Consider the following 26,914-nt stretch of genomic DNA (forward strand, 5'->3'; position numbering starts at 1 on the left):
TTACGTAAAGGGGGCTTAAATGTGCATTGGGACTTTTTTAAACGAGCCTTTTTATTCAGAGAATGAATTTGGATTAAACTCACAGTTGCATCAACACTTGGGTTCTATTTTGTACAATAACCTTTCTCGCAAATCAAAGACAAGCATTATAAAACAAGCATACTGATAGTGAAACTGCAAAATGTATCTCGGTTGCACTGTTCGATACTTTCCGCTCCTCGTTTATTTTTTAAAAGGAGACCAAACCAACACCATGACTGGAAATTTGCACAGAATATTCCTCACACAGAGAAGAAACATCACCGAAGTTTTTAAGAAATGACGTTTAGTGGTTTTTCATGTAAAAAGTAAAGTATAATAACGTAAAAGCCACAAACCGATTTACACATTTCTGCGGTTTCACCATCAATACATTCAGGCTTGCGCACTTCAAAATCTATTTGAAGCTGGCGCGTTGTACGGTCAGTGTAGAACGGACATCACCAGAGACACCAAAATCAAGTGAGCTTTTCAAGAAATTACGTTGACTAATTTTCCGAGGAAAAAATAAATAATTGAAGAAGAAGAAAGAGAAACATGACTGGTACGCCACAGCGTCGCAAACGGACATACGTGGTTTCGCACTTTGAGCATCGATTTAGTAATCTAGCCTCAATACTGCCGCAATAAGGAAGAACGGAGTATGAGCATTCAGATGCTGCCAAATTTCCTCCGTTAAAATACGAATTTTCTGGAAAATCATGAAAATTTTTCCACCAACTTTTCAGAGAAATTTATTCACAATCAGCTCTAATTTATCTGCAAATTCAAGAGAAAATAATCATGACTCTCCTTGAAATTAAATTTTTACCGGGGGAAATTTGGCAACTCTCGAATGTTCATCCGCACTGAAAAAAAGGCGCTTCTCTCAACCATGATGATTCTTGAATTTGCCGCCAAGGATTGTTTTATCTTGATTTAAGCCGAATTTGTCTTGATGCAAGAAACATAATGCTTGGGTTAAGTAAAAAGAGTATACATTAAGCAGCAAAAGTCTTGATTTAAGAAAAATACTTCTGGCGGCAAATTTAAGATTCTTTTTTTGCCAGTGCGGCGTTTTTCCTCGGCACGACAGAATAATGAGTCCATTAGGCGTCGAGCTCTGCGGGCCGTGGCTTAAGGGTGGCTGAAAAAGGCGTGGGTCGGGCCAGGTATCGGGTGGAACCGTTTTCAGTCGCCCGGGGGGCGGGGGTGCGGGGGGTTTTGCGGGCGTCGGCGGGCAGGGGGGAGCGCGAATTTAGCCGCTCGCCGACCTTGAACCGTTTGTGGGGAAATGACGGTGTTAGTCGTTCGGCTCGCGTTCGCTTGGGACTAATGTCGCTCCTCCCGCGGATCCCCGGAATCCAGGTGAGTTCAATCAAATCCAACCAGCTCCTTCTTCTAGCTTCCAGGCTCGACCAGTGTCCACTTTCCCGCTGCCCGCACCCCGGACGTCCCCCAGCTCACCCGCACCCGGGAAATTCGAACCGAAACGTGGAATTTCCGGGGCAGTTACCGTGACAACTGCGTCTACATATGGAAGTTTTGCGTGTGGGTATGGTTTTTCTCCCCCAGTTTTCCCGGGAAATTCGAACCGAAACGTGGAATTTCCGGGGCAGTTACCGTGACAACTGCGTTTACAAATGGAAGTTTTGCGTGTGGGTATGGTTTTCTCCCCCAGTTTTCCCGGGAAAATCGAGTGCAGGCGACGGGAGGTGGAATTTTTGGGATCGTCCATGGGACCATTCTCGGTAACTCGTCAGAGTGCGAGTGACTACCGCATATGAAGCAGAATATGCTACGTGCAGAAGTTTTCCGGGAGCATTTCTGGTCATTCGTCAAAGTGTGCGTGCGGTTACTGCGTCTGTGTGAAAGTTTTGCCTGTGTGTGTGTGCTTTCCTCGAGTACTCTAACCGGGAAAGTTGAGTGCTGGCTACTGGAGATGGAATTTCCGGAATTGTTCCCGGGAGCATTCTCTGTCACTCGTCAACGTGTGGATGAGAACTGTGTCCATGTGTGAAAGATTTTCATGTGTGCATTCCTTGATCGGTTTTTCCGGAAAATTCGAGTTGCTGGCATTGGAGGATGGAGTTTCTGTTTTCATTCTCGAGGGCCCCCCAATGTGTGTGCCGACTGTGTTTGTATGTCGAAGTTTTTCGTGGGTGCTTCTCAACGGGTTTCCCGGAGAAATTGATCGCTTCGACAGGGACGGGATTTCAGGGAACTTTTCCTATGACGTTCCTGGTTGCTCGTCAAAGCGTGGGCGATTACCGTATTTGTGTGTTGATGTTTTGGGTGTGCAAATGTGAGTTTTTGTGTTTTAAGGATGTGAGTCCGTGATTCGCAATCGATATATTTCGAAAGAGTAAGATGCCAAGAACGGGAATTCGAGGTAAAATGTCCGCAAAAAATTTCATTTGTTTTTCCAGTTGATTGAAATTCTCGTGTGTGCAAACATAGGAGCTCTTCTAGCGTGAGGAAGTATCTTAATACCCACGTCAGTCCTGGAAAGTCCGAAATTATGTGGACGATAGAGATCAACTTAAAAAACAGTTAAACCCTTACGTTACTGCAGCGAAGATTTGATACCTTCTTTTTCGGGTAAGACTGGAAGCCTCGCACTAGAATTCCTGAAAATTTCCCGGTTGATCGACAAATGTGAGGTGGTGTGTGTGTGTATTAGTGTTTATTTTGCGTGTTTATCTAATTGTCTGTCAAAGTTTCCTACCAGTGTAAACATTTTGAAGGAGAATGTCCTGGAAAGTTCGCATAGTTGCTAGTAGTTGCTAGTAAGAGTAAATGTTTGTGCAAATAGCCATAATCAGATGTTTTTTGGGGAGGAATCGAAAAATTTCCCTTCAGTCCTGCGGGGCACCGTAGTTGACCTCCAAAGTATCCCCACTGTTGACAAGAAAACTTTAACACTGCTACCAGTCACGAGTTTCGGCAACTGTTTTGTCTTGTTACAAAGCTTCAGATTCTCCGTTATTATGTAACTTTACTACAGAGGACCCACTGAGAGGGGGCCGATCAGCGAACCGGCGACCATCAGTAACCACCTAGATAAATTACGGCATATTGCTCACATGTCTACGTCTCGCGACAAGTTTTATACATTTTTTTAATTTTTATTTTTAAGTACATGACGATGGGGGCGAGTTTGAAACGGCCATCGTGTAAAGTTTCAAAAAAAATTGGACTCAACGATTGGCGGTCGCAGAAAATGTCACTTTAAACTGTATTACATTTTGCAGTAAGGAAACACTATCTCTGGCATTTCCGTAAAATCACATTTCTGAATAGAGAAGCCAATGGCATAAATGTTGCGTCTAAAGTAAGCCAGAAATTGTAGTCCCTTATTGCAAACTGTGGTCCAACTATACTCCTAAGCTTCAGGTTCTCTCTGGTCATGATAAAAAAGACTCATTTTTATTTCCGCCGTTTTGATTATCGAAAAATCTAAATAAATCTCAATTAAGATTTTATTATTATTAAACTGACTTTGATTTTATCCTGCCATCTTTTCAGAGAATATAATGCATGTTTGTCACTTAATAAACATCAAATCTCACTAACGCCTTTCAATATTGATAAATACGTCGTTACCACACATGCTAACGTAAATTCTGTTAGGGATCACTAAACTGTCATTTCTTACTGAATTCAATTTGAGTCTAACATTTAGCATTTTTATTGATATTATAAAACCACCGGACACTCAAAGCAAAGAGCGACAGCACATTACTTCATATACGTTCTCTTATTTTTTTCTCCACGATTATTAGTATATTCTAAAAGTTTCAACGTTTCTGTCCGTGCACAATAAAACAAGACATCAGCACTTGATAATCGAACATCAGTTTGACCGGAGAGTCTCTTCAATTTCCCCAGATTTCTTTTCTCCGGTCTGTTTGATTTTACACTCGCCAATCGCGTGTATAAAAAATCGCAGGGCTTTCGATCAATCAGCGGACACAGCACAGAGGATCGTTAAGGCTCCATGCGAGAGAAGCCATTAAAATTTTCCTCTTTTCCGATCTCCAGTTTTTTATAAGCGGCTAGTCCTTACATAACCGGCTGAATTCTCTCTCAACCGTCTGTAACTTGGACACATGGAAACAAAACCAGCGCAACTACACCAGCCGTCGCTTAATTTTCCCTCGTGTTTTACATTATTTTTTAGAAAGGTCTGAGCAGGATTCTGATCTGAAATGGGCTGAATATGCTCTTTATAATGTAAAACAAATTCAAAGAGTTACAAATCGTTACGTTCTTTAGTTTTCTGTCAAAAAAGAAAAACCTCAGTCAAAATTAGGTGCGACGTGAAATGCAGTTCGGCCGATTCTGGTTAAAATCCTTCCACTTAATGTATTCCTTAAAGTATGTCTTTTTTCAGTTAAGGCAATTCCCGGTCTCAGGTGATCGGACCAGTACGTAATCATAAAATTCTCTCTCATCGTTTGATTTTGATGAGAAACACCGTTCGGCGTTTTTACGACTTAAATTTAGGAATATTTGCCAGAGCTCTTTCATTTTGACCATTGGGTCCTTTAATGAGGTTTTCAGCCGTAATGATTGATCTTTACAATCATTTATTCATCAATTCAAAGTGCACTAGACAGGAAAAAACCATTTGATTAAATTTTGCAAGGAGATATTTTCGAATTGGATGGGATGCTTTTACTCCAAAGTGACTTTCAAAATTTTCTACTAACCAGAATAAAAATAATGACCTCACTTTTTTTTCCTCATGAAAAGTGTGTTATAATCGTTATGCATTCAGAACATGTGACGTGTCTGCCGAATACAAAGAGAAAAAATATCAATGAAGAAACACAAAACGTGATGTTTTTTTACGACGGTGTCTTCTGCTGGTGGTCCATTTTGGCAGAGAGTAATACTGCAAAGCTGCTAAAATTTTGTGAAACAAGGAGCCATGTATATTAATGATAAAAAATTAGTTTTTCTGTAGGCTCTAATTTTCCATAGATTTAAAATAGCCAAAAACGTAATTTGGAAAGGGCATGGAGGATTTCCCCTTTTTTCATATTGAAGTTGGAGTAATGAAGTGTTTAAAGCAAATTCTGCCTCGTTTGAACAGAAACAACCCTCTCTCTAAAATCTCGCTCAAATAACGTCCCTTAAAAGATCATTAGTTTATCATTAGTTTATCATTCAAACTCATGTGCGTTTCGCGGTTAAACGAGCGGTGGTTATAATCACCGGCTTCGAAGTGTTTGCGTGGAACACGTTGGAACTGATGCAATTTTTGGCAGGCTGCCGAGCATCCACGCTATTAGCATGCAACGGTCGGTTTTTTACCCGCATTCTCACCGGGAAACTGTTATTTACAGATCGATCTAAGTAGATCCAACAAGTATATCCACGCAGCACGTGACCACTTTCCCTCTTCTAAATGGTGAAACCTGCCCTCACTGTTTCAACATACACAGGGGCATTTCTTGTGTCTTAGGTCAGTTTTTCAAACAAATCCTGCCTTCTTTCCTCAAGATTCGAAGCATGGGTGAACACGTTTTAATTTTATACTGAAAACAGCTCCGATATACAGAGTGTTCCAGGCTTAAAGCACCAGACTGCATGAGCGTGATGACTTTTTTCTCCTGTGAAGATTTTTTCGGAAACGCCCCCTGTCAGAGCTACGACCTGCCAATCTTTGGGAAAATCTTACTTAAATTTAATTTTAGGGACAGATACGAACCAATGGAAAATGGAGACAACCCCCAATATATCATTAAATTTATCCATGGTAAGTTAAACACCGATTTCAGTGGGTCCTGGATCTGGATCATTTGGGAGAGATTTCAGTATTTTAGAGGATATCGATTTTACCGTGAATATCAAGGGGAAAGCTATTATTCAACAGTTCTAGTCTAGCACCTTCGCCAAAATTCAGAAAATATTATGATTATTCCAAAAATTTGGGCTATCGTAGTTTTGACGAGGACACTTTTGAAGAAGAAGGAGACATTTAAACTTCATGCGGGAGGAGTAAGGTCTTATATTGAGTCATAGAACACGTTCTCTCGGTCTAACGGTTTAATCTGGCCTGGGACACCCCGTAGAATTCACAGGGATGCCATTATTTTTCGGATGAATAATGCGTAATTTTAATTTTTATTCTGAAGGAGAAGAGGGTGGTTATAAACCGCAGAGAATCTAACACTACCCAAATATTTTCAAAAATCCAGTACTGGCTATTCGACTTATTACATGAATAGGAATCTGGTGACCGTTGAATTTATTTCATCCACATGCTGCAAGTTTTTCAACTGATTTAACCGCAGGACCAAAATGAATAGTTTGATAGCCAAAATTAAACTGATTATTATACCGTCGTGATGTAATATGTGGTGTGGAATTTTCCCATAACATGACAACATTGCATGTCAGGAAAAAATGTCACTCCACTCCCGCCGAGCCGTTTCGATAGAATATTCAAATTCCAACAGCAATCGTTTCTTTGCTTGTTTTTAAGTCTTCTCTCTCTGATTTTAGCGAATCTCCTCGCAAGTCGCTGTAATTTCAGACTCCACATTTTATTTGAACTTTTTCTTTTCGACTGACTAAAAAATATCGAGAAAAGATGCTGATTCAGCAATCAGGAATGTTTAAGTGGGTGAATTTTCTGGTATTTCAGCTCTGTCCTAGAGTTCGAATTTTTTATGCGCATGCTTGATTAGCCTCTTACGGTGACTTAAAAACTCTATATTGCAGCCTCCTAGTACAGTCAGGAATACACCATTGGCTCGATTCAAAAATTACGAATCTCAGTTACATAGTTTCAAAATTTCCGCATAATGCTTCGTTTTATAAAGAAACAAATAACCTCAACAATGTAGCCTGATAATAATTTAAATTTTTTTCTTTCACCAACAATGGTCATCTCGTAAATATTAAGGTGCTCATTTATGTTTGTTTTTGTTTTGAAAAATAAAGTATTCGCGGAAATCTGGGGACGCTGCCTTATCAATATGCGGCTTTGTTTTTAGCAATCAAAATGTTTTAACGGTGTGATGAATGTATCAAGAAAACCGATCTAATTACACTGTAAGAGTGCAGTTGAAGTATGATGATACATTAAGTTTTAAAAGATCACGAGTTATGAATTTGTGGCCAGAAAGTGCAAAAATGTAAAAAAGGTCGTTCACCCTTTTATAAAATTTTAGACAAGATTTTGTCTTTTGTTCAAGTTTCTTTTTATGTATTTGTTTACCATGGCAAACCTGCCATTTTGTTTTCGAATTGTTTATCGGATTGTTCGTCAAATGCAGGGCTGCAAACGCCTGAGGAAATAATCCTAAACAAGGCACAGATTCATCCGGGATATGAGTATTTGGGCTGTCTCTCGATCGTATCAAATATTGAAATTTTCCAAACCAGTGGGTGCGAGAAGAAAATACTTCCAAAAAGGCGACAAGAGCCGAAAATAAATAGACGAGAAGCACTTAGCCAATACATAAATCTACCTCCATGACTAATAGAGCGTTTGCCACAGAGCCAGTTTGTTCAGTCTTGAGGCTAATTCCTGGACAATCATTGCTGCCGTTTTAGGCAATTATGAATTATTGATATGGATCTGAATGGATTATGAGAGAGCTTAGAGCGATTACGAGATTTACAGCCCATTTCCTCCCTTTAAAATTTCATGCCACAGTGAAAATTTCCAAAGTTATCAAAATTAATTTTTAAACGAGAAATAAAAATTCATAGTTTACTTCATAAAAATTAAACTCAAACTCTCCGCTTGCGGAAACAGCGATAATCACCGTAAGCCAAATTAGACATTGAAATTAACGTACACTTTTTACAAATAAGACAAATAGCTGAAGTTTGGTTTTCTACACGAACCTTCCTTCTTCTGTTTACGGTGCTTCTAACCTTGGGGAAAAATTACGAGGGGTATTCGTAAAGTAAGTTAATATTTGTCATATCTTCTAAACTAATAAAGATAATTTAAATCTGTAAAGACTTTGTGAATTGTCATACTCTCAGCTTTCTAAAAAGCTTCAGTTTTTTTAAATTTGGTCCTTAAAGTGCCGAGTGACATCAGTTTTCCCACACCCGTCTCTCACCACCGCGTGTCCAAAATTGACGCGCGCTGGGGAGGTCACAGGACGGTAGCATGCGACTTCATCCTGCAAATTGTCAAAATGGAATTTTTTGTTTAAAATTTAAAATTTCCATGTTTTTGAAGATCTGGCTTTACTTTTCCACGTAATCCCCATCTCGTTGGACACATTTTACATACCATGACAAGAGCTTATTTATTCCATCAGCGTAAAACTGGTGATTCCGTTTTTGCAACCACTTTTGTACAGCTTCTTTCACCTCATCGTCGTCCACGGAACTTTTTTCGCCAAAACTCCTCTCTAGTTCAGGTAATAAGTGATAAATCACGTGGGGTGAGATCCTGAGAATAAGAAGAACGTGGGAAAGGTCTCATTTTAAGGAGGTCAACAACTGATTGGACACATGAGCCGTATGGGGCCTAGCATTGCCATGAAGCAGCATCACTTGACGAGACAAAAGGCCAAGGTATTTTCTTTTGAATGCTGATTTGTGAGCCTTTAATGACATCACATTTTCTGTTTGCATCAATATTTGTGCTTCTTTCTAAGAAATGAATGAGTAACACTCATCGAGCACCCCTAAAGACGCGCGTCAATTTTGGACACGCGGTGGTGAGAGACGGGTGTGGGAAAACTGACGTCACTCGGCACTCAAAAGACCAAATTTGAAAAACTGAAACTTTTTAAAAATCTGAAAGTAAGAAAATTCACAAACTTTTTACAGATTTAAATTATCTTGATTAGTTTAGAAGATATGACAAATATTAACTTACTTTACGAATACCCCTCGTATCAGTGGCGTGGCGTAGTCTAGGATACATCGATTGATCTGCCGTCTAAACCTATGCAAAAGGATCGATAAACTGGGTGCTCGTATAACGCACACCTTAATAGATCCTTTACCGTGAATATCACTTGGAGAAAATCCCTTTGGGAAAATATCCATAATCGATCATTAACGCCTCGCCACTAAAAAGTACGTATGTACTCAGGACAATTCTTTTATCGTAAAATGAGTACATCGAAATTTTTTAATTCTTTATTTGACCCACGTAGACTCTGATTTTCTTTTTGTGTGGGAAATGTGCATTAAAGTATTCAAGAACCGTTATTTTCTCACGTATGAGTTCAACTTGGATTTTTTTATGCGTTCATAGTATTCCGTGAAAAATTTCAATTACCTAGAAAACATGTATAGTGGTGTTGAATTTCATACCCTGTCTTGCCGTCTATTGTTCCCAACGAGTAGAAGTACTCTCTTCTACCTTGAGCCGAGTATGCAGTTGCAACGGCAATGCGATTTATCGGGTGCGAAGCAGACGACAGGGCGTAAATGCGCGAGGTGTTGGTAATGTGCACGAAACGCGCGCTGCTGCGTTAACCATAAACCGCGTAAATACTCGGAAGTTTTCACCGGTGTTACGGTGTTGTTGCTTAGCAGGGCAGCGCGGCATGGACGACGGCGAAGGCACTGGCACGAGACTCAAGCATGGGCCAAGTGCGCTGACCTAGACCAAGGATACCCAGTTTGAGGGTTATAAACACTTATAACAGTGCTCGTCCAGTCCCGCCAGCTTCCCCCCCTCCCCCTTCCCTGACGTCCAACGGCTCCCAACTCCCGAGTTTTTGGTGGCGTGGTTTGCGATATATAGATTGATCTGTCATTTAAACCTATGGAAGAGTATCGATTAACAGGGTGTTCGCAGCGAACACCTTAATAATTGATTCTTCACCAAAGCTACAAATAGAGAAATATCGATAATCGATCATTTACGCCACGCCACAAGTCACGTAACTAAAATCTTCGGTACAGATACGTTGCTTAAAGTCGAGAAAGAGACTTATTTTCAGTCAACGCAATCTCTGATCGACTAAAAATTCAAAACATTCTAAAATTCTAAAATTTCAATAAAGATATTATCTGCATACGTCTTTGTCACGAGCCCTGCCAGTCATTTAAGTTGAAAATCAGGGAACGTCACTTTTTGAAAATTGCTCGACAAAGCGTCTACCAGCGCATCAATCGCAAAGCTTGATAAGCTGATAGGCTCATTATTACGAGCATTCTTGAAAAGTTAGATTTCCCATTTGAAACTTGAGTGTAAATTCTTCTGACATTACACGGAAGAAATGCGAAAGCTGTATGAAATCAAAGACCCGATGAAAATTGATGTTCGCCTCCAAGCGCCTCTGTTATCAGGGCCTCCTTGGGGCCTATTTTTGATGACTTTTAGAACGCATCTTTGGTAGGTATCGGTTATTCGATGTATATATAGGCTCGTCTAATCACGCTCATGAAACTCAACGGATGTCATTTTACAATTTTTGCCAAACATCCGCAACATCACCAGTAAAATGAGCGTTGTAAATCTATTAACAAGCGCCTTTTTTTTGACCGTTCGTTAAAGTCTCCGAAATGTTTACAGAGGTAAGCGAAAGATATCTGCTTGAAAGCGTGTGTTGTTATAAGATTCAGTATACCTTTAAAATGATGTATGCAATCTCCTTTTACTTTAGACTGTGTATAAAATATAAATAACATCATCCAGCAGTTGCCTAAATTGTTATTAATCCTAAGGGCCTGTTGCATGCAAGAGATACAGACGTGCGAATAGACTTTTCAGAGGTTAAATGACACGAAAATTACGATGGTCACATTAAAAAAGTCTGAAATACACTCCTTACTGCGCAATTTGCGTTGTTAGGAACGCGCTTTTTCAAATTTCCCGCGTCTGGGGGCAGTTTCCTAACGGAAAGAATTAACGGCAACTCGCGGCTATTTCCGGTCAACTAAAACTGACAACATAACCTAAAAATCGGAGCTCGTGATATCGTGAAATGAAATGTAGGAGGATTGCGTTGGATATTTAAAAGTTGATCGATTTGGTTAGCGCATAAAGCGTATATGGACAACTATAAGAGATCACGTTGGGTTTGTAAACAAACTGAAGGAAAAAATCACAACAACAACAACGACTCGGCATCTTCCGGAAATCACCGAGCCCGCCGTTTGCTCGTTTCCGGTGATTAGAAAACTGCCCCCAGACGCGGGAAATTTGAAAAAGCGCGTTCCTAACAACGCAAATTGCGCAGTAAGGAGTGTATTTCAGACTTTTTTAATGTGACCATCGTAATTTTCGTGTCATTTAACCTTTAAAAAGTTTATTCGCGCGGCTGTATCTCTTGCATGCAACAGGCCCATTGTAATAAGACACCTTTCTGAAATCTATGACCAAACTCGAGGTTCTAACAGTAAACAGTACTTTCCAAATTGCACAATGTATTTAAACTGTGTTTGCTTTGAGAAGGATACGTATGTTCTTGTGCTAGTTTCAAATAATATACGGGGTGAAATACACATCAACCCAAGATTTATTAGTGTTGATTTTCGTATCGTTTATGCGTTTGATACAGCGGAGAAAACAATGGAAGACGAGGGGAACTTCAGAATCAACGGAGGGTTCGGGGTTTTTGTATTCTTCTGCCCATATTAACTGAAATATTGTGTTATTTTACCTCTCAGTTAGGAGTATGCGTCCCAGATTTCTGATGTGTTCAAAGTGCATTCATTTTTGTGTGCTTAACTTTAGATACAATTATTTATATCTTAATTATTTACAATGATTCCCACAAGAATGACCCAAAATTGGACCGCGTTTAGCAGAAAGGAACTAAGCTACATCAGCTATTGCCACATTTAACTGGGCAATTTAACTTTTCATAAGAGAACGTTTGTGCACTTGTGCAGATTACTCTGAAAATTTTGATGAATTTGCTTCGCACTAAGCAGGGAATTCACTGAAATTTGTACAAAAATCCGCTAAACCGCTTTCATGTAGAATACTAAATTGCCCAATTAAATTTGGTAATAGCTGTTGTGGCTTAGTTCCCTTCTGCTTAACGTGGTCCAATTTGGGGCTATGGTACATGTAAATAGTCCCAACTGGCCCATACAATTAATTACAACACAGCAAAGTTAGTTGAAACAAGCACAATAGCTTCATAACACGTATGTTCGTTGTAAAAATATGCCGTTGTCATAAAATGCCCAGGGCAAAATTATCCAGTAGATAGTATTCGACACATCGAACGGGTGCAATGTTGCTAAGATTGTACAACTTCTTTTGTCTTGGAATGAAAACCTGATTATCCATTGTCAGTTTTTATTTTACTCGCTAAAAACTGTAAATTTAAGACAAACATTACCATCTAAAATTTCATATTATTTCATGAGTTCAGTAATTTTATCGCAAAGGATGAGAGTGCACAATCTTAGCATCATTACAATACTTCTGGTTCCTTTTTGCAAAATGTAGGTAATCCACTTATATCCTAAACTTTTGGTTTGTGGTTATGTTCTATCGTTTTGAACCGAACGATACATCGAACCACTATCGAATACGATCCGTTGACTGTGCCTCTTGTGTACAACTGACCCATTCCCGCGAGAAATATTAAATCGCGGACGAAGCGGCAGAGATCAGCGACCCGGGTGATGTGAGGAAGCCCGTGCTAGATCATTCAACTCGCCCTGCACCAGCACAAGCACCCGGACGAAATGGCTCTTGAAACTCGGCCAGTTCGGTGCATCGCCCCTGCCCCTGCATGACGCGGGCCCACCGGGGCCCAACACGGGGCCCCCGCGCTGTCCGCCTCTGCTCATTCCACTTCCCGGCCACGGAATCCTCGACACCCACACCGGACCAGAATCACCCAACTCCCGTAGGCTCGCTCGTGCAGATACGCTATTTTGGCTTAGCGCATTGCGACTGTTTTCCCGGGCTCGTGCTTTGCACTTGGCACCGCTTTCCGAGCCGCGACAGGTCCGACAGGTCGGAGGCCAAGTTTTTGGACCGATTTAATCCGACCCGCCAATTCGTGCCGAAATGTTGGACCGCGGTCACTCACTGCAGGGTAAAGAGGCGCTAATCGGGTAATGAGTTCAACTAAATCCGTAGGTTTCTCCTTTGATGAACTGTCTCTGGGTTTCGAATTTGTAGTCCTTCCCTTGCCGAAAGAAAGTATTTGAGGGGCTTGGAGGACAAGGCGCATAAGTGCAGTTTTTGCTACTTTGAAAAAACGTGTTTGACGTTTCGAAATCACGTGGCTCCTTATGACGGAAAGAAAGTTTAAACTCACTTTTTGATGCTTAAAAATTGGAATTTGGAAGCGAATTTTTCACAGAATATGCATTAAAACTAGTTGGACTGAGTTAAGCAGAAAGGAACCAACCCACATTTTGGAAAAAATTGAATTATGAGTGGTTTTGAACTCAACCACTGCTCTACTATCTATCGCCAAACATTCAACGTTTTTGTCGGAGCAAATTTTGCAGAAATTGAACTTGAAGTTTATCGTTTACATTGAGTCTTTTGCAGGAGCCAAACTTTAAACCTCTTTTTCTCGGTTCGATCCCGATGTGGCTTGGTTCCTTTCTGTTTAACTCCGCCCAGTTTGACTTGAAATCATTAATATCTCAATTTTTTCAAAAACTGCACTAATGCGCCTTATCCTCCAAGCTCCTCATTTGGTCATATTTGCTGTAACACACTGAAAAAGAAAAACTCCGGTTCTGAACGCCGTCATCTCGAGCTTTAGATCTACCATCCGTCTCTGTTCCGGGCATAAAGACTGAAAGTTCCGGGTGCAAAAACTGTGAGTCCGGTCACTGAACACGGAGCAGTCATAACTACGGACCCTGCAGCCCAAAGTTTGGGCTGCTGAGCCTGGAGCGGATGGTAAGTTTACATAGCATGTAGTTACAGCATTCAAATACAGAGCTTTGTGAGTGTATGGTGGGTGTTCCATACCGGCTGTGTTCATGTAACTGCACTCTCAGTTGTGGGTACAATCGAACTCAGAAACTATGCAGAACTGCAGTAATATGTCGGTAGTATGGATTGAATTGTAGAAAACATTCGGTAGCATGAACCGAGAACACGGTTACTAAGGGTGCGAGCTAAAAATACTGACAAATGTGACACCATATCATATCAATGTTTGTATGACTGAACTATTTTCTTCCAGGCAAACCTGCCTTATTAACGTCGAAAGTTTTGAAAAAAATGAATGTGCATCAGAGACAGATAATTAATGGATAGTGATTTACGTCCCGGGCCAGTAGTCAAATCAGGCAATCAGGCAAATAAGTCAAATTTCATTTTTAACTAGCTGTCTATGGACATTTGATAAAGTGCCGTATGACCTCGAGGCACGAGGTGAGCCAAGTTAAAATTTAGGCAAATGGTCAAATTGGCAACAAAAATTATCGTCTGCCAACTAAACATGATATTTTTTAAAAAAAACGATAAAACAAAGTAATACGAACGAAGCATGTTTGCACTATATGAACGATACCACTGCTTTTCGATCACGTGGGAGGCACTGTTGCCTAGTTCGAAAAGTGAAGGCGAAACGCGCTTAGTGAGCACTGCACGTGTGTCAACGTACTCTCCGGCGATGCAACGCATTTTTGTATTACGCATGAGTGATACCACTATTCGACCACGTGGGAAGCCGTTTTGCCTACTTCAAAAAGTGAAGGCGAAATGAGTTTCGGCCGTCTGGAGCGATGGGAGGGTGTTACCATAGCTCCACGCATATTCAACGGATGTTTGCAATATGATAGATACCACTATTCAACCACTTGGGAGGCTGTTTTTCCTACTTAGAAAAGTGAAGGCAAAACACGCTACACGTTTTAAAATAGACGAAGATATTTTAAAACATTTTAAAAGTATGTCTCATCTGCAAAAATGAGGAGAGACATTTTCTCGCTGCTCAAGGCCACGAACTTGGTGGTTTCAATTTTACTATTCCTTTGTGCAGGGACTCCTGTACAGAAATACCGCAAACCAAGCCTCTATATGATAATATTAATAACTCACATTCTTTCGCTGAACAGATAGGCTCTGAATAAAATGACCCAATATGTATAAAACCGTTTTCCTGTACACTATCTAATTAGGGATGCATACATTTTAAGCCATGTACATACATTAAGGCGAATGTCATCAACCACGGCAGTTTCGCGAAGGGCTATATCTCTATTAATATTGAGTGTATGACAAATAAAAATTTGTTTTGGGTGGATTTATTTTTACTTACAAGTCTACTTTGTAACCCCTTAACATCGATAGCGGTTCTTAGACTTGCGCGAATGATCGATTGCTGTGGAAAAATTCCCCTGACCTTTTTAAGTTTCTTCCAACCAAAAATGATACGTATTCCATAACATTTATTCAAACAAAAATCGAGCAATATTTAAAAAAGGGTGTCTCACTCCACCTTTACTCTTTCAAAATTGATCACAAATCTCAGTCGTGGGTACTTTTATTCCTATTATTTTCCTTTTCCGAGATTATCATGGTGCGCGGCGCGGTTGTTAAAAATCATCAAATTAATAGAGCGAGTTTAAGCAAGGTCAGGGTTGCAGCAAGAGGAAATAGATATTTCAGATTGTTTCTTATAATATCTCGTGACAACTCCTTCTTTCCCCAGGCATTTTTTTTTTGGAAGGTGATGTCTTCTTCAGTAAGGTAAAAAAAATACGCCGTTTGATCAAATTGCATTATTTTAATTGAATTGTTCAGTCCACAAACGACTCACCTTCGACGTAATCAAAAATCGTTTCTTTGCAAAAAAAAACGGATTTGAACTTTTATTTTTTTTTCTAGAGAAAGTTTTGACCCCCTCCCTCTTTATGAGATCAACATGTGCAAATTCCAGTCAGTTCCAAAATGATCAATATCTAGAATTTTGAATCACTCATAACTCGACTCACAGCCCGATCGTTCTAAATTGCCAATTGTTTCAACGAGATACTACTGCCGAGGCACATTAACCGGGAATTCCTGCTGATCCCACATGAAAGCTTCAGCGTGCACATACACATAGGCAATTTTGCAAGCTGGCAACACTGTTTTCCTCTATTTAAATCCATGAAAATATCGATATTAGGTGAGATAAGCTGCCACACAAAGAATCGATTGTGTTGCATATATTTAAATGGAGGAAAAACAGTGCTGCCAACATTTAAGAATCGCCACTGTACAAATAATGTACAAACAAATAATGTGTACAGTGGCAATTTTTAAATGTAGGCAGCCCTGTTTTTCCTGCATTTAAATATACGCAACACAATCGATTCTTTGTGTGGCAGCTTGTCTCACCTATTATCGATATTTTTCATGGATTTGATCAAACATTTTCAGGGGAGGCACCATACTTTTTCTGGGGATTTTTGGGGGGCGCAGGCCCCCCATAAATCTCCTAGCTACGCCCATGTTCTTCAATGAATAATCCAGAAGAAACAGATCAGTATCGGGGAGTGGATATCTAAAGAATGGACGAATGATTTTTTTCCTGCTGGCAACACAGCCGGAAGGGTACGTCGGAACTCGATTCGCGTCTGCTACGGACTCGAAGCATTTTTCCCCGTGGTTTTGGGGGCATGAGCGGGAGGGGGGCCCTGTTATTGGCGAATTTGAAATATTTATGAGTCAATCTCATGTCATATCAAATTCGCGGCATGCCGCAACGCGGCTTCCGAAGAGAAGGTCCAACGTAGCAGAAATGAGCCAGCACACAAACTCATTCATAAAATCACTTTCTGTTAACGAAACGATCAAAAGAGATAAGTTGTTTTTAAAAAGATTCGCTCGTCTCTTTTTCGAAGATTGGTTTTTGAACTCGGACCAAAACAAAGTCCGGTGTGCACCCGCCGCCGCGCCGTAATCCGATTTTTCCGCGTGCTTAATGCCTATCACTGTTGTGCTAAGGAAAAATAGAGGAGGTTGGGAAGTTGCCATAGTTATTCCGATACGAAATGAATTTTTTGTAAATGTGAGAATCTGTTCGTGGATTTTTCATACATTTCATTTGCAATTTGGACCGAGTTTGACGGAATTTTGTTAATAATTGCAAATAATTTTATCGGAGGAAACATGAATTATACCATTTGAAGCCAGTGTGATTAGACCTGCAATTATTTGTTTCGGAAATACTCAACATTTTTGGACAGTATACGGCAAACGCCCCCTCCCTCAGTCTTTAAAACTCTTTCGCTGCAATTTTTTTTTTAAACTTCTTTGGATGCGGAAAAAGCACTGTTATTGGTGCTATTATCTCATTTTCGCTCAAATTTAAGGTGCCCTTGTTTGTGTCCTTTTTACCCCATATGCTTTGTAACTTCCCATTTTAATGAATCAATCAATCAGATCTGGAAGATTAAAAATCGTCCATGTGCACATCGTGTTCTACGCGCCATTTGCATCCAGAAACAATTATTCGCAAGTCAGAATTCGTTCTTGGTTTAGTGACACAATGTCCCCTGTATTATTTTTAGTTAATATCTCCTTAAAATCTCTTAACCACTCAGTAAACCATATAAAGGGCCTCCAATGCTGCCTTGCTAAAGGAAAAGCGCCGTATGAACCTTCAGGCGTTGCCAAATTTCCTTGGATAAAACACGAATTTTCTGGTGAACTTGTAAAAATTTTCCTTCCAATTTCTCAGATAATTTTGGGCACAATTTCACCTGAAGTTCCTGAAAATTTCAAGGAAAAATATTCACAACGTTCCGCAAAAATAAGCATTTTATCGAAGGAAATTTGGCAACTCGCGAATGTTCATACGGCGTTCTTCCTCAGCACGGCAGTATATGTAGAGAGAAGCTGTTTAAGGAACAACTATTAATACCGTCTCCTTCCTAAGTGCGTTACGCACTACTTAAACGTTACCTTAATCGAATGACTACGAATCTTGTCTCTAAGCTATTAGCGGCCTTTATCTCATGGCAAAGGCCAACGAAAAACTGGCTCTTACATATAAATTAACATTGAAAAACGTACGCAACGGTGCCAAAGGCTGGCGGGTTCCTCGGCAAATGCTTTCTAAGCACCTCGCTGGAGCATTCATTAAGAATCCGGACCGGAGATAGGTTTCATTAGCACGGTTGCCGTTTGGGCCATTTGTAGGGGAGATGAAAATGACCGAATTATAAAGTTTTACTTTTCGAGTAGGTGGAATTTCAAGCGCGGCAACCTGATTCATAAAACCGTGAGGTATTGACCTTAGTTTCTAGGTTGAAAAGCCCCTAGATTCCCCTGGCGTACACCGCGTCGCCACTGCCACAAGCAAAGAGTTAAGTGTTTTAAATAAATGAGCAATCAGCCTCCTACAAATAGAGGTGATATGCTCCGTACTTTCAAATGGACGCATCTCTATCAAACGGAACTAAGCGCCATCGGGGGAGGAAGGGAGAGGGGGGCTTGGATTGGCGGGTGTTGTGGAACGCGATGCTCGTTCCGTCCTATACTCGCAATGCTTCTCCACGGCGCTTAGTTCCATTTGACAGAACGCGCTATCCGGGATTCTAAAATCCTCAAAAGGAACTCAATTTGGCGCTTAGTTCCGTTTAACAGAAACACGTCCAAATCTATTTTGAGTTTTGAACCAGTGGCTATTTTTAAGGTCATACTTTATGTAACCGATTCAGTTAGCCAAGCTGTAGTATCATGATTATAGTTCGGCGATTAAAACATTTAAGATGATTTGAACCTGAAGATTTATGCTCAATCGAATTCGTAGTATTTTCAATTTGAAAAATAATTTGCCATCCACCCTGAGAGTTGAATGTAGAATAGAGCCTCAAAATTAACCGAATTGGTTTCATCCGCTTCATTACTATGCACGAATGTAGAGCTTCGAAATGGTGAAGTCCTTTCCGATGCGATGACCTCTTTAAATTCAAGTCGTCATCGTCTGAAAATATTTAAATTTTCGAAAAAATCCGCCACGGTAAGAAGAAAACCGCGAAAGCCGATGACGAATCATGAGAGACTGCCTTTAAAATTATTCACTTAGCACAACTTCTCGACGCAAAAGATGGTTGGCATTTTTTGTGCTATTTTACCGTCTGGAACCGAGCTGCCGAAACGTTAAAAAATTGATATTTCCTTCATGAAAGCGCTACAGGCAAATTTCAAATCAAAATTCGATACTACGGAATATTAGTGTCATAGAACTAACGCAGACTTTGGATTCTTCGCTCATACGATTGTAAAATTGGTTTTTTTGAGAAATTTGGCTGAGCTGTTGGCTGTCTTTTTGCGCATCGGGATTCTAAATGGCGGAGGGCGTGAAATGTTGGACGGTTTTGTTTTTGGCGAAACATGAGCCGTTGAAATCCGGCAGTGAGAGTGCAGATTAATAGCACGTGGACAGTGATGTCAACTTTTTGCGATTCTCGACACTTAAGAATGAGTTTCGTTCATTTAAGTGCATGTAAAACAATCGCTATCTATAGAGAAAGACAGCTTCACCAAAAATCGATAAATTTCTATAAATTTAAATGGGGGTAAAGCAGAACTACCAACTTTCAAAAATCGCCATTGATAAAGACTAAGATTGGTTTGAAATTGGCACATTTGTCGTCATAATTTGCAAAACATCTTTGGAGTGCATACCGTTAAAAAAGAGCCTTTACGTGAAGTTAAATTTGGCAATTAAAGAAGGAATGGCACTTACGACGACGGACCGGAGTGAATGACTCCAGCCAGGGGTAAAATACGCTAAAATTATTGACAACCGATTCATTAAACCCTCGATTAGTGACAGTTCAAAAGAAGTCCCAGCCGACATAAAATGAGTACCGATATCAAGCCACATCCTTCGAGGGAAAAGTTAAGGGTTCAATTTCAAAGTACCAAAGGTAACATTACACTTTACTGTAAATTTGGAAAAAAAGGTTAGCGCGACAGTCGTCTGATCCATCGTGTAATTTTAAGGCATTTTCCTTAAATGTGGCAGCGTTTTTAGGAATATAAGTGTGTCTCTTTTGTACTTCTTAAAAATTTTACGTAGGCACATTGAATCTAAGCATAAATGAAGCATACATGATCAAAAAAGCACAGATCCACTTTTTGAGAAGACTGAGATAACCATTACATGCTACTTTTTAGCCGCATCCAGCAGAGCAGAGAGGAAGTGGCACAATTTAACTTTTAGGGGCTAGAGGGGGGATCCACACACACCCCCTTCCCCAAAAATTCACAGCTTTCAAAAAATTGATCACAACTAGCACAAGCGGATTTGCTTTAATGTCTTGATTTATAATGTTATAATTTGCTCCTTCCCATTAATTGATTCCTTTTAAAAAAAGTCTAAAGTTGCACAATAAAGCGTTAAGATCTCAATTAGCATAGAAACAAAAAAAGGTCAGGATCAAAAAGGTCGAAACACACTTCCTCCTCCACGAAATCCGCAGACTCATGTCGACTTATGCCTTTGAAATTTTTAGGTCAAATCTCACTAGCTTTCATTTAAGCTTTAATTCCAAAAATTGTGCCTTGTAACAAAGAAAGAAGAAATAAAAAGGAGAGAGACATCTGTTACCCAGGTGTGGGACCTTTAAATCTATCAGACTCTGTGGCGTCTCCTATTCATCGAGCTAGCTTGCTATTTCTGGTCGAACCAGGAATGCCTCCCACATACTCTCTCGATCAGAAAACCTCGTGATAGCAACCTGTCAGTCAAACAACGCGGAAAAACAGCGGCATTGGAAAGAACGTTGAATTCAAATCCACTCGATGAATTCAAACCATGTTAAAGTATTAATGCCTGGACGTCATAAAACACGCAGAGATCCGCAAATTCTGTCAAGTATTTGCTTTATGGGTGGTAATTGGTTTTTTGTGACGTTTATTATTAGAATGACCGCATGGCGAGAATGCTCAAACCAAAATAGAAAGAAATATTTCTATTTTGGTCTACTCAAATGAATTAACGGGTTTAAAAGGGATAAAAGTTCGCTTCCAATGGCCGAATTAATCATCGTTGAATACGTAAAATTTCTTGGAAAATGGAAAACTTGAATTAACGATCCTGTTAACCATCGTTATTAGTTAGTCACTTTTGTTTATAGACATTTAGCTGCCATAAGACTTTTAATGTCTTTCCAGATTTCTGAATATTAATTCAAGATTACGAAACATTTCAACTTCTAACTTAATTCAAAAATTTACAATTTTGATTCTTATTCATATTTACGTTGCCAATTATACATACAATTCAGGACACTTTCAAACTCCTCTTTTGAAACCCACCCCCACATTCATGAACAAGAACCAATCTTTTTGTACGACAGTTTACGTACTTTATATTGTATTTTTATAATTATTTTTCATTTTTTTTAAAGAGCCTGTAAAATTTTCTATGAAGCCAAAACTCTATCATAAACTGAGCTGCAGTCGTTTCGGGCAAAAACATTTCTCCGAAAATGTGAAACCATACACTGAACATTCTGAAGCTTTGTGTCGTTTTTCTTGAAACGAGACGATATTTTGTCTCTTCTTCGACCAAAAATCTAATATTTTTCGGAAGATTTTTGAGTTCAAACTCTTCTTTGAAAATAATCGAGGGTGCTTTTTCTGTTAAGTGCTGCGATTGCGGAATAAAACCGAGCATAACCCCTCTTATTTGATGACCGGTTCAAAGGATGTTACGTCTGTAAGTTGAGAAACACGGCGGACAATGATTGAAACCTTCTCTGAAGGATATTTTGAAAGACGCAAGACTATCCTTACGTGCGAATATCAAGCGAACATACTTCTTCACCAATGGAAAATTTCGAGTGCAGCTTCGTTTAAGTAAGATTTACGAGTTTTTGAGACAAAATAAATAGCAATTGCGCATTAGTTATAAACAAACAACTAAGGAGTATGCAATACAATGATGCGGTAGCAGGAAAATTGCCGTGGCGTGTCCAATCCATCTATATGAGGCTGAAAAACATGCTTTTTGTAACATTTGCCAATAAAATACCAACGTTAAAATACTTAGATTTAATTGATTTCAATTTCCATCACGTAGAAATTCCACGATCAAAAATTTGGAAGGCAAGAGTGTCCTCCGATTTAGATTCAAATTTCTGCAATATCTTTTCGGTGGATTTATTCTGCCATGTGGGAACTTGCATTTATCGAACTTAAAAATACAAAACCAAACATAGTCACTGGTACCCCTCATGACTTCTTACCTACGATACGACAGCCAAATATACAACAATAAAAATTAAAAAATGAAGCAATATTGCATCCACCTTGAATTGCTTTTTATAAGGCCGTATCATTGATATGCAGGAGGACTTTCAACTTAAAAATCTAAACGATGATAGTGACAAATCCATAAAATTAACGTACATTGTTTGATATTTCAATCACTAAGTGACACAAACGAGGTTTTCGCAGCAAATATAATCGAGAAAGTATGTATGAACTAAAAAGAAGAATCATAGAAGCTCCATTGTCACTAGTTTAATTGTCAATCCCGGAGGAAAAGTGTAGTTGTATATTTAGATGTCATATGCCACTCTAACGGTTCATTCTACTGAATCGTGAGTAAATTTTTTTTTTTCAATATCATTGTTTATTCTCGCCTCCCATTTAGTGCCATTCCACATTTAATTCGTGTAAAAAATTCTAATCTTCCATTACGAAGAAACCGTGATTGTTTTTTCCACGAGCCGTGCCTTAAATGTCCCCCTCTAAAACTTATCGTTCATATTAAGAGAGTTTTCAGAGGGATTAGTCCCGCAGCACGCGAGTCCACATATTATTTCCACGACAAGTTCCGAAAAGCTTTTTCTGTAACATGCTGAATTTTGCATTTTTCAAAAGGTCAAGGGTAAACTAAAGTTTCACGCTTGTGCCCAAAGTTACACGAAAGGGAAAACACCGGAATTAAGAAGGTTACATAAACGCTAGGATGCGTTTTTTTCTTCCGAGCGTGACTGTAAGTGACAGCCTCCCTGAAATTTATACATTCACAAAGCGATGAACTAATCTACCTCTGTTTTTAGATTATTTGATCCGATCTCAATGTGTCTTAAAATACTTATAAATTTCAAATCTGTCGAAAGATTTAGACAAATTATTTCCACTTCAATATGGTAATGTGCGGGATATGAGATTTTTCTTTAAAGTATACGCTCAACCGCACAGAGTAAATGATTACATGCATGGTTCACACGGCTACAAATTCAAGGGCATGCAGATCATGTTGAGGTGTAAAGTTTTTAATACTTTTTAGTGGCATAATTCAAATCTTAGGCAACTTCAAAAAGTTGTATGTAGCTATGCTACATTTGTCAACTTACACAAAAACTTCATAGTTTCATTTTTTTTTTCCAATGACGGATGAAGTTGAGATAATTATGCCGGTGCTATTGATATTAGTTTCAGTTTGTACACTCAAAGACTTGCCAGATTTTAATAGAAGAATGGGTAAATGTACCTTAAGGTGGAAAGAACTGAAATAAAAACGTATATCGCGGCTTGTAGGGGTTAATTTTACCCTCTTTTGCGAAAAACACATCATGTAAGGGACATATCCATGGCCAAAGTGCGCAACTGCGTATCTTTATCACAGTGTTTCAAAATTTTCGGTTCTATTTTATGTGTTTCAAGCCAACTTAATTGGTTTGAAAATTAAGCAGAATATTCTGCCAACAGAGAAGAAAAATTGAGAAAGTTTACAAATAATTACGGTGACTACTTTTTCAAAGCAAAAATGAAGTGTGACAAGTAGTCTGCGACGTCGCACTTTGGACATCAATATGCGGTTTTGACATGCATCAAATAAACTGTGTATCGATGGTGGCCTTTGAGACTTTATTATTTATGGGTCCTTGAGCAGGCCATTAAAGGTCGGAAATGCGCCTGATGTCGTGAGCCTTAAATGCGCTGTTATATATTTTTCCCCTCTTGCCTGTATTAATCATTTCCCCTCTTTATTTTTGAATTATTTCAAATTCAATGGAGGAAAAACAAATTCTTCTTTTCTCTCTCCTTCCTCCTATTCTCCTCCCCTTCTCTCCTCTTTTCTTACTCCTCTCTTTTTGGCTCCTATTCTTCTTTATTCGCTCCTCCTTCTATTTCTTCTTCCTCCTCTGCTTTTCTTTCTTCGAATATTTTACGCGTCCTCATCTGCCATATTTTAAGAGTTGTAAGACTCCAATCTGTTGGACTAGGGTAACGTTATCCACCTCTGGTCACGAAAAAAGTGAAAATTTCCGCGAAATTTCGCAACGGTAAAGGCCGAAAGATCGCTCGAAAGACCCTCACCTCGTATAAATCGGGCGATTTTTTTTTTCTTTTTCGCGAACGGATCGGCGACTTGTCATCGTCCATCAGGCATCGGCCTGGAATGCGCAACTCATTATTAGGCTGAATCGTGGTTTCGACCCCACCTGTAATGCCTGTGACTTATTCGGTTCCTAGCCGGACTTTTCCTGCCTCTAATTTTAGATCAATGCACTCGTCGAGTCGTCTCCCCCATTGTCATCGAGGGAAGCTTTTTCAGCGTCCGCAAACATTCCAGTCGTCAAACGCGCGCACTTGAAGAAGCTTCGGGTCCGATTTTAAAGTAGTTCCTCCCAGACTTGAATTCGACGCAAAATAAGTGCTCGAAGATCCCGTGATCTTTATCTTGGTGATACTGCCGAGGTGTAAAAGGTAATCCCTCATTGCGCTTCATTCTTTCCATTTTTTCGTGTTTTCTATCCTTCAACTATTCGGTTCTTCGGCACTTTGGAGAGCGATTCGATAGTCAATTGATCGATCGATTGATCGACTATCGAACGCTTTATGCTGTGTACTTTATCTCAGTGATACTATGCAAAGTGTAAGGTAATCTCTCATTGCGGTTCATTCTTTCCATTTTTCTGTTTTCTATCCTTCAACTATTCGGTTCTTCGGCACTTTGGAGAGCGATTCGATACTCAATTGATCGATTGACTATCGAACACTTTATGCTGTATACTTTATCTCAGTGATACTAAGCAAAGTGTAAAGGTAATCTCTCATTGCGGTTCATTCTTTTCATTTTTTTATGTTTTCTATCCCTCAACTATTCGGTTCTTTAGCACTTTGGAGAGCGATTCGATAGTCGATTGATCAATCGATCGATCGATAATTTCTGGATATCAAGATATTTCTGAAGAATTCCCGAACATCACTTTACGCTGTGTAGCATGTCAGGCATTTTTAGTTAGGATTTGACTAAAAAATATTATGAATAGCTATAAAAGTGCGTACAACGTGAATATAGCAAATTGATAGGTAAATAAATTTGCGCCATGGAAAAAAGAGGTAGGGGTTCAATCCCGAATAAAACATTTCCAATTAGTTGTGGAGGTGCCCCAATAAATCAGGTTACTAACCCAAATGTTGCGATACTAACTTAACTTGAGTTGCCGCCGTATACTACCAAAATTAATTGGAAATGTCAATATCATCCAACCAACTGGGGGTAGCACCACACTTTATTGGTATAATCCCTACTTCTTTCCCCCGGGGATATTTATTCAGGACGTGCTTTTGAGGCTGTTTAAAAGTATTTCTTCAGTCTTTTGCGTATACACATACTACATCCGGCAGTGTGATATAATTTCGGAAAATCCGAAGAAACGTCTAAAATTCAAAAAGAATCAATTGATTGTTCAACTATAATTGTTCTCGAAAGTGCTGAGAAGCCACCTTAAGGCCACATTCTCATCGAAGAAACGGGTTCATTGATAATCCCGAGAGAATTAGATCAATCTAGATTTTGAGTAGATAACAGTCCCTGCCCGAATTATATAAGTTGCTAGTTGCTTATCCTGCGAATCTAGAGCTGCCTACCCAGAGTCCATGGACCATATCATTCTGGGACTCAACCCTTAATTATATTTTTTAAAAAAAAATATATATATCGGACATATAAAACGAAATTACATCATACAATGGTATTCGGTTCATACAACCGTACCTCTCGAGACGAAACTGCGGGTGTAGAAATTGTTTGGTAGAATAAATCTACTGGTAGAGAGCTTTTGGTTGCATATATCGAAAATAAACTAATCTACGGATTATTTGCCGGTTGAAGTTACCTTACCTACAGATGAAGCTAGGGAAATCTACTGAGAAACATTCGATTTGAAGTTCTGTCCACTGACTGAATTTCACGCTAAATATTTAATCGAAAACTAATTTTTTTCATGCATTCTTGGCGTGGTATTTGACGACTTTGGTTAGAAATATCTAGGTTAACAGAAAAGCCACGTTCTTTAAAATATAAGGATTTTCAACAATAATGCTGAGAGGGTGTCAGAGATACAGCAAAATTTTTTGGGAGGAAATCGTGGAGAAAGACTCACGAAAATCGTCTGGACAGAGAAGAGTGACTGATGACTTAAGTAACTAAAGAAATCAAACAAATTTGCTAGTGGCCGCAAAAACGACTTTTGAGCTAATGTTTTGAGACCGTCTACATATCTATTAGTTTTCAAAAGAACCCCTTTCGATTTCCATACGCAATTTTTCCTGTGACTGAAGTTTGTCTGCTGGAAATTTATCGTTAGATTAGAATTCTCTGTACCCAAATAACAATGTAATATCATTAGAACGTGCTTAAATCAAAGGGAACTGTCTCCATCAGCTGATATGGACTCTGATACTTATAAAAATATATGCATGACAGGGCTCATATTACGATGGGGATAGATCTTTGTGATTTAAATAAGTCCATTTATGGTAAGGGATTATGCAAATCAGCGCGATGTAAAAACAAGATCTTTTTTGCCGTGTTTCATCGCGACCCTGAAGTAACGGTTTATCCATTATCGAACTACGAAACCGCTTATCTCCATTGCAGCGTTTCGAAATTTTCATGCATGCTTCATTTTTAGGGGAAAAAATCAACATTCCGCTTCGACATTTTCACTAGAACGGCATGACCGCGGTAATGGTGGAGAAAAATCAGAAAAA

At 39.4% G+C, this 26,914-nt stretch overlaps 1 protein-coding gene across 1 annotated transcript in view; it reads left to right on the forward strand.

The window, feature by feature from the left end:
• The first annotated feature begins 1,324 nt into the window (after window positions 1-1,324).
• The window catches only part of LOC109031173 (uncharacterized), a 45,895-nt gene continuing 20,305 nt past the window's right edge, over window positions 1,325-26,914 (forward strand). Inside the window, exon 1 of the mRNA XM_019042536.2 lies at window positions 1,325-1,386. The gene's annotated coding sequence lies outside the window, so the exon portion shown is untranslated. The remainder of the gene's footprint in view (window positions 1,387-26,914) is intronic.

This window comes from Bemisia tabaci, chromosome 3, assembly GCF_918797505.1.
Source record: "Bemisia tabaci chromosome 3, PGI_BMITA_v3".
Lineage (NCBI taxonomy): Eukaryota > Metazoa > Arthropoda > Insecta > Hemiptera > Aleyrodidae > Bemisia > Bemisia tabaci.